A 16,982-nucleotide genomic window follows, 5' to 3' on the forward strand; every position below is an offset into this window, starting at 1 on the left:
ACAGAAACAGGCTCTGTGTTTTGCCTTATATGCATCCACAGGTGTGCCACCAATTTACTCACATGGACTCTACTAACCAATCAGAAGCTTCTTCAGCTCAGAATGGAATCGTCTGGAGTTTTCTTATTAATTAACAATAAACTTAGTGTATATGACTCCTACATTTGATGAAAGTGATAAAAATAGACAGCTCCCGCTTTTTATTCTGACATTTAACTAATTCAAATATATTTCAATATTTATTTATCCAAAACAAAACAAGTTTACTCTAAATTGATGTTGTACAGTAGAAAATGTTCTTGTGTTTTCCATAAAGTGTATGTAAATATCTGGTTTAAACTGTGAATAAACTGCTGTGTATTGAAATTCCTCTTGTTTTGCATAGAAATATACTGACAACATACAAAGCATAATATATAAAATACTGAGTTTTTCTTTGAAAGAAGCTCCTTATGTCCATTCTTGTATATCAGTACATTACTGAAACCGATTTATTTAGCTGTGGAGGGAAACAACTGAAAATATGAAATAAACACACATGTAAGTTAAGACTCTAAAGAAACAGCGTTGTTGTTGTTCGGCTTCTCATTTCACCATTTTCACCGTCATATTTACATTATTTGTACAGTACGGATGATTTCTTGGTACCTGGCCAAACTTCAGTTCTCCTCTGTCTGCCTGGCTCCACTTCTCCAACAGCGCACTCGAGGCAGCAAGCTCCCCCCGCCCTCTCGCTCAGTGTCTGAGCTCGGATCATACCAATATTAGGGGGGATTTACGCACAGTCGTAAATTCCCACAGTGTGCTTCGAATATGTGTGTAGTTCTTGTTTATACAGTTGTCAGCCAGGCATCTAACTATGACAAAATTACACTCCAAAGACCACGGGCTTCTGGAAAAACAACCCGGGCTTAAGCCCAGTAAGCCACCCCCGCTCCGCCCTGGTCCTGAGTGAGTCCTGAGTGATTCGTTTGCGCTACAATTCAGTGCAGGAAGGGAGGTGAGTAGCTCAAATCCAAGAGCATCTGGTGCAGCCATTGTGGAGCTCCACAGTAACCGCGATACACGTGACCTCCACACTAACCGGAAACACGTGACCTCCACAGTCGCCGGAAACACGTGACCTCCACAGTAACCGGAACACGTAACTTCAGTTAAATCGACTTTGACAGCGAAAACTAAATTGCGTTTTTGTTACTATTGATGCTGCTGAGAATAAAAATGGTTTTAAGTGGGGGGTTTTTAACACTCTGGGTTTGTTCAAAAAATTCACCATCCCCTAATTGTTCGTGGCCAAAAGTTTACAGTGGTCCTCGCTATAACGCGGCGCACCTTTCGACACTCGCTGTTTCGCTGATTTTTTTTTTTTTTACAGCACATCGTGTTGTGCGTTCTGATTGCTGTAGACCATTGTCAATCAATCTAGTCCAGTGTCTCCTGTACAGGAGCGGTCCCTAATAGGAGTCCTTTGGTACCGTTCCGCGAGAGTTGAGGCTCCGGTGTGAAATGTATGGTTGTAGTTGTGTGTCTTCTTTTGAAAGAACTATTTACGCGTTACCATAGCGACCAGAGAGCATTAAGAAGCAGAGAGGAGGATGTCACTGTGATTGTTGTTGGCGCACAGCAAGTCACGTTTATTATTATATTTACAAAATACCACAGTTTCTTTTTTATTCTTTTGTTGTATTTATCCGCGACACCTTAAAGGTCGTTCCCTGAAAATATTGTCTGACATCAAAGTGGTCCGTGGTGCAAAAAAGGTTGGGGACTGCTGCTGTACAATACAGAATGCGTTTAGCTTGTCGAATTTACATAAATCTTCGATCGCTAGCAGTGTAACTCTGAAGTGCTGTGCTGTATGTTTGTAAGTTTTCTCCCAAACAAACACAACAATGCCGACGAAACGTTTTGCACCCTCAAAGGCACCTTTTGGTTTCATTCCATAATACTGGACTTATGTTTCTACGAAGGTTTGAACTCTAAGAGTGTTTGAACAAAAGAGAAAAGTGTGAAAATGTTCATGCCTGTCTGAGAAAAGTGTATAAAGCATGTGGTGAGGAGTTTTACAGTCTTAACATCTATAATAATTGTAAAAAATAAAGTTGGCTACTTCATGGATTTCACCTACCGCGGGTTATTTTTAGAACGTAACACCAGCGATAAACGAGGGACTGCTGTATTATTAATAGTAGAGTCTGGGACATTTAATTGATTAACATCAACACTGATTATTATGCACTGTTATTTTTGTTCAAGGAGAGCAAAAATATAAAACTTCTCAGCTTGTTTGTTGCCAAAAATGGCCACTTTTTGTGTATGTTCACAAAATGCTATAAAATGTATATTTCTTAAAACATTTATCTACTTTTACCGACGTGACTCTTTAAAAATCCTTTTCATCAAAATCAAAATTGTATTTAAATTTTTTACTCTTTATAGCCAGTTAGGTTATATATTACCATTAACTTTTCAGATAAACGGTGATAAAGTCCTAATGTTTTCATAAACTCCCCCCATCTGAGCATCGGGAAAAGGCTGTCTTGCAATTGTTGAGGTCACTAGTGTGTGCCCCATTTCTTCCAGGATCACTCTCTTTGTAGGTTTTAGTGGACTCCTAGTACTGTGAAGTGGTTTCATGGTACAAAGGCATTGTATTCCAAGATCTGGGAGATGTAGAAATGAGCAGTGATGCCCTTCCTACCATCTTTCCAGAAAAATAATGATCTGGAAGCTGTTAGGCTTACTGACAGCAACAGCACTTTCTGCACCTGCATAAACTCCCGGACACATTTACTAACAGTGTTTGTTGCTGTATGTGCTGCAGCTGCAGCTTTGAATTTTTTATTAATATATATTTTGTTAATATTGTGGCTATGGTGTCTTGTTATGAAATGAACAAGAGTAAAAGTGTTTTTAGCATGTGCTTCAAAGCTAAGTTTGACTGGGAAACTCAAATCTCAATAGCCAGTATCAACAAAAATACACTGCAGCCTGTGTAATATTTGATGCATCATTATTTATTTCAGTTTATCTTGCAAATACATATTTGCGTTGCAATGTCATGCACAAACACACACAAGTATTAGATCCTTAAGATCAAACCTGTGTCATTCTTTTGGTCCACTGCAGTGTAGTAGTCAAAACAACAAAAAAGAGAAGTCAAGTGGCCACAAATGGCCAGGAAGAGCCCAGAGGGTTAATGCGTAAATGTATAAAAATATTATTGATTACAGGGTAATATATTAATGTTAATATCAACAATAAGCTTTTACTCTGAAGTTACAAGTATAAACAATGCTGTTGCATTTACACTTAATTTTTTTACTATAAGTATGGACATGGAAACAAGTGAATATTTAATAAGTTTAACTGGAATTCTGTACACTGAAAACAACAACAACACATAAAAAACAGAAACAAACAAACAGTGACTTCATCTGTCCATTAAATGTCAAACATCGCATTGACCCATAGTCCCTGCTCATCAGCACAAGCTTTTAAAAAGAGCTCCATGTCCTCTGCAAACTGAAAACAAAGAGGAAGAAGTCCCTCTACACAAAAACACTGCAGATGACAAGCCAGGCAAACATTTATTGATCTGTTTGAATGCCTCCTCATCATGTGAGCCTTGAAGTTTTTTTAGGAAGACTAAGACCACAGTGAGGGCGTTTCATTTTCAAGGACTTTCCACAAGCCACAGTTTCATTTAGCACAGAGGGTAGAACACATGAATGTTCTACTGAAGATTCAGAAAATGGTTTAGATACTGGAGACAAGACATCGAGAGGGAGATGGAGCTCCACGGAGAGTTCAGTGGGGAGCAGTCCTGAATGCTGACATGAGAAAAATTGCCTTGCCATATCCCAACGCTGTATGACTGTCATGTTACAGACAGGGCAGTGAAAGTGCACCGGTATATCATTTTGTCTGTAAGAGAGAGAAAAAAACAAACAAACAACAACATGTAATTTAAATATGTATTGTATAGAATGCAATCAGTTTATCTAACAATCGGATTGTACATATTAACAAAAATATCCAAGCCATCCTCAATAATGAAAGCAAAATGGTGTGGATCACAAGAGCTGTCAGGAAATGTGTGAACAGGAAAAAAAAATATTTAAGGAAAACACGCTTTTTTCTCTCGCTGATGAATGCACTGAACTGTACAATGTGAAAAGCAACTTTTAAGTCAACAAAGAGACTGTAGAAGTGCTGAAAAGAAGAGCATATTATAACTTTAACTATGAGGTATATTAATACCAACATACGTTTGAAAGGCAAAGCATTTTTAATGTGTCCATTTATATACTCCTCAATCTTTGCCTTGACAGTAGGGCTGAGAGTGGGGCACAGAGGGCAGTGAAAGAGTCTTCTGCAACATGTTGTGCATTCCTGCAATTCTGGCTTGCAGGCAAAATCCAAATTGATATGTGCATCTAAGACAGAGAGAAAAACAGATAAACACCATATACACATTTAAGTTCAGGTTTTAGCAGAAATAACACGTTACAGTTAGCATGTAAGAGATTTGGGAGAAAATTCTTAACAAAACATAATTTACAAAACACTGTTATTTGTGACATACGTATCTATTGACATATAACAGACAATTTAACAAAGGCTAACTAATATCTGGGCAATAAAAAAGCAGAACAGAATGGAATAGAGAATATTAGTATTTATACATATATAAACCTCTTTGTGACGACCTTTACAATGTTTTTGCAGGTGGAATGAAAGACATGAATAAAGTGCAATATGCAGTAAATGGAACAATGTGCATTGATGTTACAGATAGTGAAAAGTAGTTCAATAACAAGCAAAAAATAAATACGTTTGAAACTGACCACTAAATGCTAACCAGAGGTGTCAAAAGTGCACACATTCCTTACTAAAGTTTAGATACTTCGGAGGTATGACCGTTGTTGTAACGCTAACAAAGTGCCAACGTAATCAGTGTAAGCAAACTAGATGATTCCTAAAATTATATAATTATTAACGGCAAATTTCTACATGAAAGACTCTGTCCCAACCTTTACGATCCACTTGCAACATTTCCACAGTCGATGATCCACGCAGGAACGTATTTCTGCCTACTGTGGAGGTCACGTGTTTCCGGCTACTGTGGAGGTCACGTGTTTCCGGCTACTGTGGAGCTCCACAGTGGCTGCAGCCAGACCCTTCTCCTCAAATCTGCTGTTAGCATGTTAGCTGAGCGACACTACTGTGAAATGAGGAGCTATTGTCTTGATGTGAGCTTCTACTCAGGGTTTTTCTTCCAGTTCAGAGCAGAAATGTTTTTGTTAAGATACTGGATGTTGTGTTTTTCTCCACAATTTTAATTATAAGCTAGATATATTTCCACTAATGAAATTAGTTTCTAACAGCAACAGGGATGAGTCAGTGAGTCAGTTGGGCTTGTGAATCATGATTCACGAGTCAGTAAAGTGATTCTGGAGTATTGAATGATTCGTTCATGATTGGCACATCACTAGCTCAGAGTGACCAAAGCTGCTTGTCTCTTTTGTGTGGAGCTAAACATGGTCAAGATTCACAGATGCTTTTTTTCCTCATACATGCAAAATTTGTATCATTGGAACAGAACAGGTCAGTTCTTACAAACTGCTCTTTTCTGTCATCGTCTTAGAGAAAAACATATTGCATCTGAAGAGGCCCATCACTGACCCACTGCTCTATTTTCACTGTCCATTTTTCCGTTTTGTACAGCTCCATTTCTTCCTTATTTTTTCCTTCCTTTCTCCGTGTCACTGGTCTCATTTTTTCAGCTTTCTCCACCACAGTCATCTGTATTTCTCCATTTGTTTTTTCTACATCACTATCTTTTTTCTTTCTACCATCTTTTCATGTGTAACTTACTAACACTCAGCTGTAAGCACTGTGGAGTCAGTCTTTACTGCCTGGAATGCACAGGGCTGTTAGGCTGAGCAGTATCATGTGGATGCATTAACTCACATTCAACTGGTCTGTGCATTTCTTCAACCACTGAACCACTACTGTGAAGACCAGAAAAGCTGCACCCATTAAAATAGAAGCACCTCGCCACGTGTTAAATGATGACCTTTTTTTCTGGCTGTAGGTCAGACTCTGTATGGGACAGCGTGTGAGTCCTTTATTTTCCACTAATAAATAATTAAGTTGACCTTGAAGAACTTTGTAGACGTAATCCAAATTTTAATGGATTGGTGGCGTGACTTAACTCTACACTGCTACAATTTTTTTATTTTTCTATTTTACCAGAATTGATTCAAAACTTTTTGATTTATGTTGTTTACAGAGTAACACGGATTGCCACAAACATAATCTCCTTAGCACAGATAAAAAGTTATGTTGTGTCAGGAACACCGTGACAGGTTATTTGATTGACTATAGCAGCATTTCTTCATTATTTGGGCAAACTGAGGGGTTTGTTAAAGATGCATTTGCTTTTCTTCAGACATGTCAGACACTGGATGTTTAGTGAATGTAAATGTTTAGTATGTTACACCGAAACAAAATGAAACAGTTTGGAATAGTTGCTTTTAAAGGTTTATCATGCACTGACAAAAAAGTAAAAAAAAAAAAAAATGTTGAATTAAAAGTAAAATACTGGCATCTATTGCTTTATGTCACCATAAACAATATGGTGACATAAAGCCTACAATAATTAACATTATAAGAGCCTTTTTGTGTTTGTTTTAGTTTAGTTGCTTAGCTTTTTTTTCCAGGTAGTCAAACTAATTTTTACATGGTGGGACACATACCGAGAGATTTGATTTAAAGTGGACTCAAACATCTGAAGGGCTCTCAGACTGTCGGGAACAAGATTTTGTGGTCTGATTCTTTTTGGTAGTAACTGTTAAAGAATAAATATATGTTCTTAGCGCTTATTTTCTGATTATATTGTTTTATGTATTTTAATAATAAAGGCTTGTATAAAGCAAGGCCATCTGTGAGAGAACTAGGTCAGAGGGTGACTTGTCGCCTTAGCAACAGAGGCTTAAGTTAGTGGAAATTTAAAAACAGAAAGATGTCTGTGAAGGTTCTCAGTCATCCAGGTCATCGTAGTCAAAGGAGTTTGCAAAGAAAAGCGTCTGGACTTCTTTGAGTTGCTTGAAGACGTTTCACCTCTCATCCGAGAAGCTTCTTCAGTTCTAAGGTCAAATGGCCGAGAGTCCAGATTTAAACCCAGTGGGAGTATCCCCCAAAGAGGGACAAAAGGACCCCCTGATGATTCTCTATTCACCTGAGCCAAGGTGTGAAAGCGGGTGTGGGTCCCAATCAGCCAGGGTTTCGGGTGAGCCCATTGTGAAACCTGGCCCCACCCTATCATGTGATTTCCTGAGGTCAGATGGCCCAGGGTGTGAGTGGGCGTTAAAGCGTCTGGGGAGGGAACTCAAAACTGGATTATAGATGGCAGACAGTTGGTGTCGTAAACCACCGCCTCTGTTCAAAGATGGTCGCTCACAGTGGACATAGATGGCCTCTTTCACTCCTCTTTCAAACCATCTGTCCTCTCTGTCCAAAATGTGAACATTGGCATCCTTGAAAGAGTGACCTTTATCCTTTAGATGCAGGTGGACTGCTGAGTCTTGTCCCGTGGAGGTGGCTCTTCTATGTTGTGCTATGCGCTTGTGAAGTGGCTGTTTGGTCTCTCCGATGTAGAGGTCTGGGCATTCCTCACTGCACTGTACAGCATACACCACGTTGTTCAGTCTGTGTTTTGGAGTTTTGTCTTTCGGGTGAACCAGTTTGTGTCTGAGTGTGTTGCTGGTCTGAAGTACACTGGGATGTCGTGCTTGGAGAAAACTCTCCTGAGTTTCTCTGATACACCGGCTACATAGGGGATGACAATGTTGTTGCGTCTGTCTTTCTTATCCTCCCTCGCTGGTGTCTGATCTTCTTTTCTGTGGCTCTTTGCTGACTTTATGAACGCCAGTTAGGATAACCACATGTTTTAAGTGCTTCCTTTACATGTGTGTGTTCCTTCTTTTTTCCCTCAGGCTTAGAGGGAACATGTTCTGCCCGGTGGTGTAGGGTCCTGATTACTCCAAGTTTGTGTTCCAGAGGGTGATGGAGTCAAAGAGGAGGTACTGGTCCGTGTGTGTGGCTTCCGGTAAACTTCAATGTTGAGGTTGCCATTCTCTTCAAGGTGCACAGCGCAGTCCAGGAAAGGCAAACAGTTATCCTTTGTCTTCCCTGGTGAACTTGATGTTTTTATCCACGGCGTTAATGTGCGCAGTGAAATTCCACTTCTTGTGTCTTGATTTGACCCAGGTGTCGTCTACATATCTGTACCAGTGGCTGGGTACTCTCCCTTTAAAAGAGCCAAGAGCCTTTCTTTCCACTTCCTCCATGTAAAGGTTGGCTACAATAGGTGACACGGGGGAGCCCATGGCACAGCCATGTTTTGTCTGTAGAAGCCTTCGTTGTATTTGAAGTATGTTGTGGTAATGCAGAGGTCTAACAGTGTGCAAATCTGATCGGGTGTGAAGTTGGTCCTGTCTTCCAAGGAGCTGTCTTCTTGTAGTCGTTTTCTGACAGTCTCCACTGCTTAATTAGGACCTACACCACCGGGCAGAACATGTTCCCTCTAAGCCTGAAGGGAAAAAGAAGGAACACACACATGTAAAGGAAGCACTCAAAACATGCGGTTATCCTAATTGGGTGTTTCTAAAGTCAGCAGAGAGGCACAGAAAAGAAGATCAGACACCAGCGAGGGAGGATAAGAAAGACAGACGAACAACGTTGTCATCCCCTATGTAGCCGGTGTATCAGAGAAACTCAGGAGAGTTTTCTCCAAGCACGACATCCCAGTGTACTTCAGACCCAGCAACACACTCAGACAGAAACTGGTTCACTCGAAAGACAAAACTCCAAAACACAGACTTAACAAAGTGGTGTATGCTGTACAGTGCAGCGAGGAATGCCCGGACCTCTACATTGGAGAGACCAAACAGCCACTTCACAAGCGCATGGCACAACATAGAAGAGCCACCTCCACAGGACAAGACTCAGCAGTTCATCTGCATCTAAAGGATAAAGGTCACTCTTTCGAGGATGCCAATGTTCACATTTTGGACAGAGAGGACAGATGGTTTGAAAGAGGAGTGAAAGAGGCCATCTATGTCCACTGTGAGCGACCATCTTTGAACAGAGGCGGTGGTTTACGACACCAACTGTCTGCCATCTATAATCCAGTTTGAGTTCCCTCCCCAGACGCCGTAACGCCCACTCACATCCTGAGCGATCTGACCTCCAGAAATCACATGATAGGGTGGGGCCAGGTTTCACAATGAGCTCACCCGAAACTCTGGCTGATTAGGTCCCACACCCGCTTTCACACCTTGTCGCATGTGATTAGAGGATCATCAGGGGGTCCTTTTGTCCCTCTTTGGGGGGATACTCCCACTGGGTTTAAATCTGGGACTCTCGGCCATTTGACCTTAGAACTGAAGAAGCTTCTCGAATGGGAGGTGAAACGTCTTCAAGCAACTTAAAGAAGTCCAGACGCTTTTCTTTGCAAGCTCCCTTGACTAAAAACAGGAAGTTAGTGCAGAGCTGCAGAGGCATATTAATAAAATACAGGAACCAGTACAGGGAGAAAAGCGGAATATTAACACACACACACACACACATCAACTCAGGCCAGAAGAAATTGTTTTCATGGAACTATGTGTGATGTGTAAAGGACCAACTAACACCTATATGATACACATTTTGGTTTCTAATGCTAGAGATTTTGCAACTGGCTTTGGGCTGTGCAGGTCTCTCTCTTCGGAAATGATTAAATAAAGAATTATAAATGTTTTGACCACTCCTGAGTCATTTTTTCTCTGTCAGAAAAGAATGAAAAGAATCAGATTTAATAGTATAGTAATAGTATGATTGTGTGGTCTGATTCTTTTGGTAGAACCAAAACAAACAAGAGATTGTGGATCCAAGCAGCAAAACTGAGCTTTGTCTGACAGGTGGGTGGCTTCTCCCTGGCATAGGTGGAGTGCTCAGTCATTTGAGTGGGGCTTAAAGTAGAACTGCTAATCCTCTACAGTGAAAGGAGACAGTAAAGTTGTTTCAGGATCTGTAAGGATGCCACCTAGGCACCTTCTGGCTGAGGTGAAGGATGCCTAGAACAGAGCCAGAACACACTGGAGATTATATTCTTCAGCTGGCCTGGGAATGCCACAATTTTGCCTTGGATAAGCTGGAAGAGGTGGCTGAGGAGAGCGAGCCTGGGTTTCTCTGTTCAGGCTGCTGCCTCTGCTAAACGAGTCACCTTTTACTAGGCTGTCAATATTGGTTGGAAGCGTTCACCTCTATTTACTTTTTTCAGTTTTCTTTCTTTTTCTTTTTTTTTGTTAAGGACTTAGGCCTAACATTAGCTGATATATCCATGCTTTTAAACAGCAAATTTGCATAATGACTGACACTAGCACCACTGGCAAACAATCAGGTTGTTAAGTGATGATGTAGAATTTCGTTTCTGGTCCAGACTCTTCTGGTTCAATATGCGCAATGCTGTATTCTTGTTATTATATATAACAATATAAGCTACCCTTTACACAGCTAGCACCATAACCATAACTCTCCATGACATCAAGCCTTTTATGCAAATATCAAATGTGTAGTATCCACAGAAACATTGGAATCTCAGGTAGATGCTCATACAAACCATTTCTACAACCACCAAACACAGCAAAAAGAAGAGTGATTAAGAGCAGTACCATAAATGCTCAAAGTCCATAAACACAAACAACTGAGCCTAGAATTGCCAGAGTTCATGTAACTGGGTAAACATGGTATGATAGCTCAAGACCACACCGATTCCAAAACACCAAATTTCACCACACTCGATCAAGATTCACTGAACTAGCCACAAAAGAAGACCACAAAAACACCTAGCGGCGCAAATGCACTAAGACAGAAATTGGCTTACCGTACCAGATTCCTCCACATTTTCACCAGTAGCCGATAGCCTGCATAGCTACTGATAATGGAGGGCTAGCTAGTCTCATCAGCTCAACTTCTGTCAACAACCACCATTTTAACCCAGTTACAGACACATGAGTAGACAGACAACACGGCCGTTTATCAATGCCCAAGTACGCGAGTACGTACTCGCGTTCTCGGTGAGTATGTACCCGCCGAGAACGCACGGAGTACGTACTGCCGAGAACGCGAGCACGGACTCGTCGGCCGTTTCTCAATTCTCAAGTACGCGAGCACGGACTCGTGATTTGTACAGTCGAACACCAGCGTACGTGATGATGTCACAGGTCCGGAGTTTTTACTGCCGTCCCTCCTAATGTAACTGTGAGTAACATGTTATGAAGCTTAACTTTAATCACAGCCAAACCGATTTACTCAGGAACAAATAACACACTGAAATAAACCAAACATTAACATTTAGAAGTGATCTAAGTGACTTATATATCATTTTTAACCTCAGTAGTGAAACCTTTATTAATAAAAGTAGTGTACATGTACATACGTGTACATACCTTAATAAAAACAAGCAGGTGAGATGTTAGAACGCTTTTATTTCTATTCTAGTGGACACTCAATACTATAGACAGCTGCTGGGGTTTCTTTAACCTGAGTAGTGAGAAGTCCGCGAGCGGGGGGGGGCGATGTGCCGGGAGTCCGCTGTTGAGTTTTGGACGAAATGCATTCTGGGATAATAGCTGTCCAAGTCTACATCGATGCATGCTCGATAAAATGGGCGGATCGAGAACACATCCGGGACTTTTTCGCGTTCTCGGCGTGATGCGTACTTCGAATTGGAACAGTACTTGGTCTCCGACTGATGACGTATCACGAGTACACGAGAACGCAAGTACGCACAAGTACGCATATTGATAAACGCCCCACATGTTGTAAATTTGGGGCCACATGGGGTCTGGCCTTGCAACTTCTGATTGGTTGAAGTGACATGAATGCAGCATTGTTACTGTGGTTCTATTGGCTTAAACGATTAAAAAGGGAAAAGGGGATTAAAAGGTTTTACTTTGAACTAAAGCATAATTTAATGGATTCATTGCTAAAAAAAAATAAAAAATTAAAAAAATTAGGTGAGGAAAAAATCTACTTACTTTTTCTATGTTCTAGCCTCAGTAGTTTTGACACAATAACATCTGATGCAATTTTCACACCTTTGATGACATCTTGCAAGTGCTAGCTTTATTTTGATACCAATACTGTTTACACCAAGCTTGTAATTGCACAGAAATACATTTTGGACATGTTATTTTTGAGCAGGAAGCTCAGGAAGCCCTTTGGGCTTTGCTGGTTAATATCCACAAATGCATCTCAAAGCTGTTATATCAGCACTCACTGTATTACCAACAAAACCACATTAACATTGCTGTCGCTCGCTGACTTATTATAGTCACTCTATAAATGCTGTCCATTTAAATGTGTTACCTGTAAACGCTGCCATATCCTCCAGAATCCAGTGAGACTGAATTCTGGAATCTTCCCATCCTCCTGTTACTCATCCTCTGAATGGATGATAACTACCTTCTGAACAACCTAGAAGGTAGAAAGTCCCTACTGGCCCATATCTGTGGGCTGATTTCCACTAATAATGCCCATTGAATAGACTGATAACATCCAGAGCGAGTGTCTCATGTGAGCATTATTAAATTATTTATACAGATTTGTAGTAACAAGTCTTAAAAAGACCACTAGCAGAGTCTTCATGACGAAGTTGTGACAGTGTGACTTACTTGAAATCCAGGTTAGCTGGGATGGTGGGAAGGTATTAATAAGGCCAAGGTCCGGGAAACTGAGAGGCAGGTCAACGAAGACAGACTCAGAGAGAGCAGCAGCAGCAGCAGCGGTGAAAAGGTGGGTAATGAACTAAGGTGAATGATGGTTGTGGGGTAATAGATGTTCTTCAAAAGACAAAAAGCAGAATCATGAACCCCTGACCTACTATCACAGCTTGAGTAACATCAAGAGCTAGAGCACTTAGTTAACGTCCTGTTTGGGCAGTGACAGTAAGTAGAGTTGTTATTAGCTTTAAATACATAGATTACATTGAGCTTCATTGTAGCTGATCATTTACCCTTTCAAAAAAACGATAATCAAGGGTAATTATGCTGGAGTTTATCCCTCGTGTTTCGTGTCTGTTTATTAAGCAAAAAGTCCTTTATTGCAACATTTTCATTGTAAATATTAGAATTTTAATCACATTTAATAATAATGAAAAACATTTCTGACTAAAATAATCAATGAATGAATGAACATGTGCTTAAGAGAAAAAAGAGGAGTCTAAGGTTAAATTCCATCTAGAGCCGTGGTTTGTGTCAGAATTTGATGTTGATGTTGATCTGACGGAAAAGTATATCATGTTGCATTAACTGCTGGTTGTTCAGTGAGAAGAGCCAAAAACAAACGTTTAGAATCTATGTAACAAAGTAAATCCACCTTAACACCACCCTGTGTTTGTGTGACTGCATTACACTCCACTGCTGGGAACCTGAATATAGTCAGAACAAACTTTAACACACTTTATTGTATAAGATTCGAAAAAACGTTTTGTTTACTGGCTTGCGGTAAACACCTGCACTCTGCTGTCAAACTGACACATTTATAAGAGTGAATGAAGGTCCGCCCCCCACGTCACTCAAATGCAACAAAGGAGGAAACAGGAAGTTCTTCGTCCTCAGTAAAGAGAGACGCACAGACGATCAGACTGAGTTCAGACCAAACTAGCAGCTTCCTCTGAGTGAGTGCAGCTACAGGAGAGAAAAGTGGAAAACTCCAACACTGCTGCTTCAAGCTGCTGACGCTCCACACACTGAATGTGAGTTTGAGCAAAACACGACTCAAAGGAAGTTTCAGTGAAGGTAGTAGAGGAGGGAGGGGAGCCAGGACTGACTGTACTTCCTGTCTGCTGTTTCACAGACAGCAGAAACAGCCATTGAGTCTGTGAGCTTCACTCACAGACTCAATGGCTTCCAGATCAGAGGAGGATCTCTGCTGTCCGGTCTGTCAGGAGGTCTTCAGAGATCCTGTTCTTCTGTCATGTAGCCACAGCTTCTGTAAAGACTGTCTGAAGAGATTGTGGAGAGAGAGAACAACACATGAGTGTCCAGTTTGTAAGAGAAGATCTTCAAAGAAGCATCCACCTTTAAACCGAGCTTTAAAGAACCTGTGTGAGTCGTTCTTACAGGAGAGAGATCAGAGAGCTTCAGAGACTCTCTGCAGTCTGCACTCTGAGAAACTCAAACTCTTCTGTCTGGACCATCAGCAGCCAGTGTGTGTCGTCTACAGAGACTCTGAAAAACACATCAAGCACAGATTCAGACCCATCGATGAAGCTGCACAACAACACAAGAAGGAACTTCAGGAAACTCTGGAGCCCTTAAAGAACAAGTTAAAGGTTTGTGAAGAAGTTCAAGTGAAGTTTGACCAAACAGCAGAACACATTAAGGTCCAGGCCCGACACACAGAGAGGCAGATTAAGGAGCAGTTTAAGAAGCTTCACCAGTTTCTAGCAGAGGAAGAGGAGGCCAGGCTGGCTGCACTGAGGGAGGAAGAGGAGCAGAAGAGTGGGATGATGAAGGAGAAGATGGAGGCTCTGAGCAGAGAGATAGCAGCTCTTTCAGACACAGTCAGAGCCACAGAGGAGGAGCTGAGAGCTGAAGACGTCTCATTCCTGCACAACTACAAGGCTGCAGTGGAAAGAGTCCAGCGCTGCCCCTGCTGGATGATCCACAGCTGCCCTCAGGAGCTCTGATAGACCAGGCCAAACACCTGGGCAACCTGACCTTCAACATCTGGAACAACATGAAGGACATGGTCTCCTACACTCCTCTCATTCTGGACCCAAACACTGCTCATCCAAACCTCATCCTGTCTGAAGATCTGACCAGGGTGAGACGAGGAGGAGAGAGGCAGCAGCTTCCTGATAATCCAGAGAGGATTGATCATTCCTGGTCTGTCCTGGGATCTGAGGGCTTTAACTCAGGGACTCACAGCTGGGATGTTGAAGTTGGAGACAGTACATGGTGGGAACTGGGTGTGTTTGCAGAGTCTGTGGAGAGGAAGGGAAACAGTCTGTCTGGATTATGGGGAATAATGTTCTATCAACATAAACACTCAGCATGGTCACCATCAGGTGAAACTGCTCTCTCAGTTCAGAAGAAGCTCCAGAGGATCAGAGTGAATCTGGACTGGAACAGAGGAAAGCTGTCGTTCTCTGATCCTGATACTAACACACACATACACACCTTCACACACACGTTCACTCACAGGATGTTTCCATACATTAATACTTTGGATGGTAAAGTGAAGGTGTGTCCGTTGAAGGTGTCAGTGTCAGTGGAGCAGATGAGTTGAGGATGATGATATTTCTAATGTTGTTTCCTGTCAGTGAATTGAAGCTGTTAAACTGCAGCTGTCCTCCTGCTGCCTCATTGTTCCAAAGCTCTTTGTTTCTCTTTTAGTTCTCACTGTTTCTTTCTGTTTCTGCTGTCCACCTTTTCACATGGAAAATCATTTCACTGTTTCTCACTGAATGACTCCCCAAACTAGATTTGAAATTCTATCAAGTTTCTAATCATTACAAATGATTCATGTTTCTATTTGATGTGTGTAAATGGAGATGAGTTAGTTTGCTGGATATGGACTGACATGTGTTGAATGGGAGGAGCAGTTTGTTGTTGTCTTCTTGTCTGTTTCTGACAACAATAAATATATTGTTGAAACAATGATTCATGTTTAACTCCATATATGAAATGTTTCTGATATTTGAATTGTGGTTGTTTGCATTTGATTTACTTTGTCTGATTACAGTGAGATTGAGATCCATCTACTGTGGAAGTAATGAGTCAGTAAACTGCAAAATGAAAAGGAAATCATGTTTAGGCAAAACCTGTTAAAAACAATTTTAAAAAATCAAGTGCTTTCTTTGAACTTTCAGGTGTTTTCTTTTGTGTCCTCTATGTTAAAAGTGTTAACATTACAACAATATGAAGTGGGACCAATTTAAAAACCCATGAAAGCTTAACAGTGTTTAAAGGGAACCCCGACTATTGTGACAAGTTACTCTAAATATGTTACAAATTTTCTCCACTACATAAAAACATACTTGAGAATAACTACAATTGTTTTTAGGGCCCGAGCACTGAGAGTGCGAAGGCCCTATTGTATCTGCTCTGTTTCTTCTTCTTCGTCTTATTATTATTAGGGCCCGAGCACTTCGAGTGCGAAGGCCCTATTGTATCTGCTCTGTTTCTTATTAGGGCCCGAGCACCGAGAGTGCGAAGGCCCTATTGTATCTGCTCTGTTTTGTTATTATTAGGGCCCGAGCACAAAAGTGCGAAGGCCCTATTGTATCTGCTCTGTTTCTTCTTCTTCTTCTTCTTCTTCTTCTCTTCTATTATTATTATTATTATTATTAGGGCCCGAGCACTGTAGTGCGAAGGCCCTATTGTATCTGCTCTGTTTCTTATTATTATTATATTATTATTATTATATTATTATTATTATTATTATTATTATTATTTTCAGGCAAAGAAGGGCCTTTTGAGGGCTTTAACATGCTCAAAAACTCATGAAATTTTGCACACATGCCAGGTCTGGTGAAAAATTTGTATTTTAATGGTTTTACATATGAGCACTGGGAAATGGCTCTGTAGCGCCACCTATGCCTTGTTAAATGCAGCCCTCGAACACATCCTTTTAGCTACATGTATGAAATTGGCACACATGTGTATCATGGCAAGTCGAACAAAAAGTCATGGACCATTGACGCAAACCCAACAGGAAGTCCGCCATTTGGGAAGTGAAGGTGACATTTTGCTCTAATTTTGCCATTTCCATGCCTCGAACTTTTCGAACTCCTCATTGGAATTTCATCGTACAAGCTTCATATTTGGTCAGTGTCAACTACACACCTGGGCCATGTTAAATTGCGGAGCTTTTGAGTTTTCGGGATACTGTGAGGCCGTGGCGCCACGGCGAATTTCGAT

General features: G+C 41.0%; 1 pseudogene; it reads left to right on the forward strand.

Moving 5' to 3' along the window:
* The first annotated feature begins 13,658 nt into the window (after positions 1–13,658).
* Positions 13,659–15,440, forward strand: LOC100711156 (nuclear factor 7, ovary-like; annotated as a pseudogene).
* The last annotated feature ends 1,542 nt before the right edge of the window (positions 15,441–16,982 follow it).

Source organism: Oreochromis niloticus, linkage group LG19 (assembly GCF_001858045.2).
Source record: "Oreochromis niloticus isolate F11D_XX linkage group LG19, O_niloticus_UMD_NMBU, whole genome shotgun sequence".
Lineage (NCBI taxonomy): Eukaryota > Metazoa > Chordata > Actinopteri > Cichliformes > Cichlidae > Oreochromis > Oreochromis niloticus.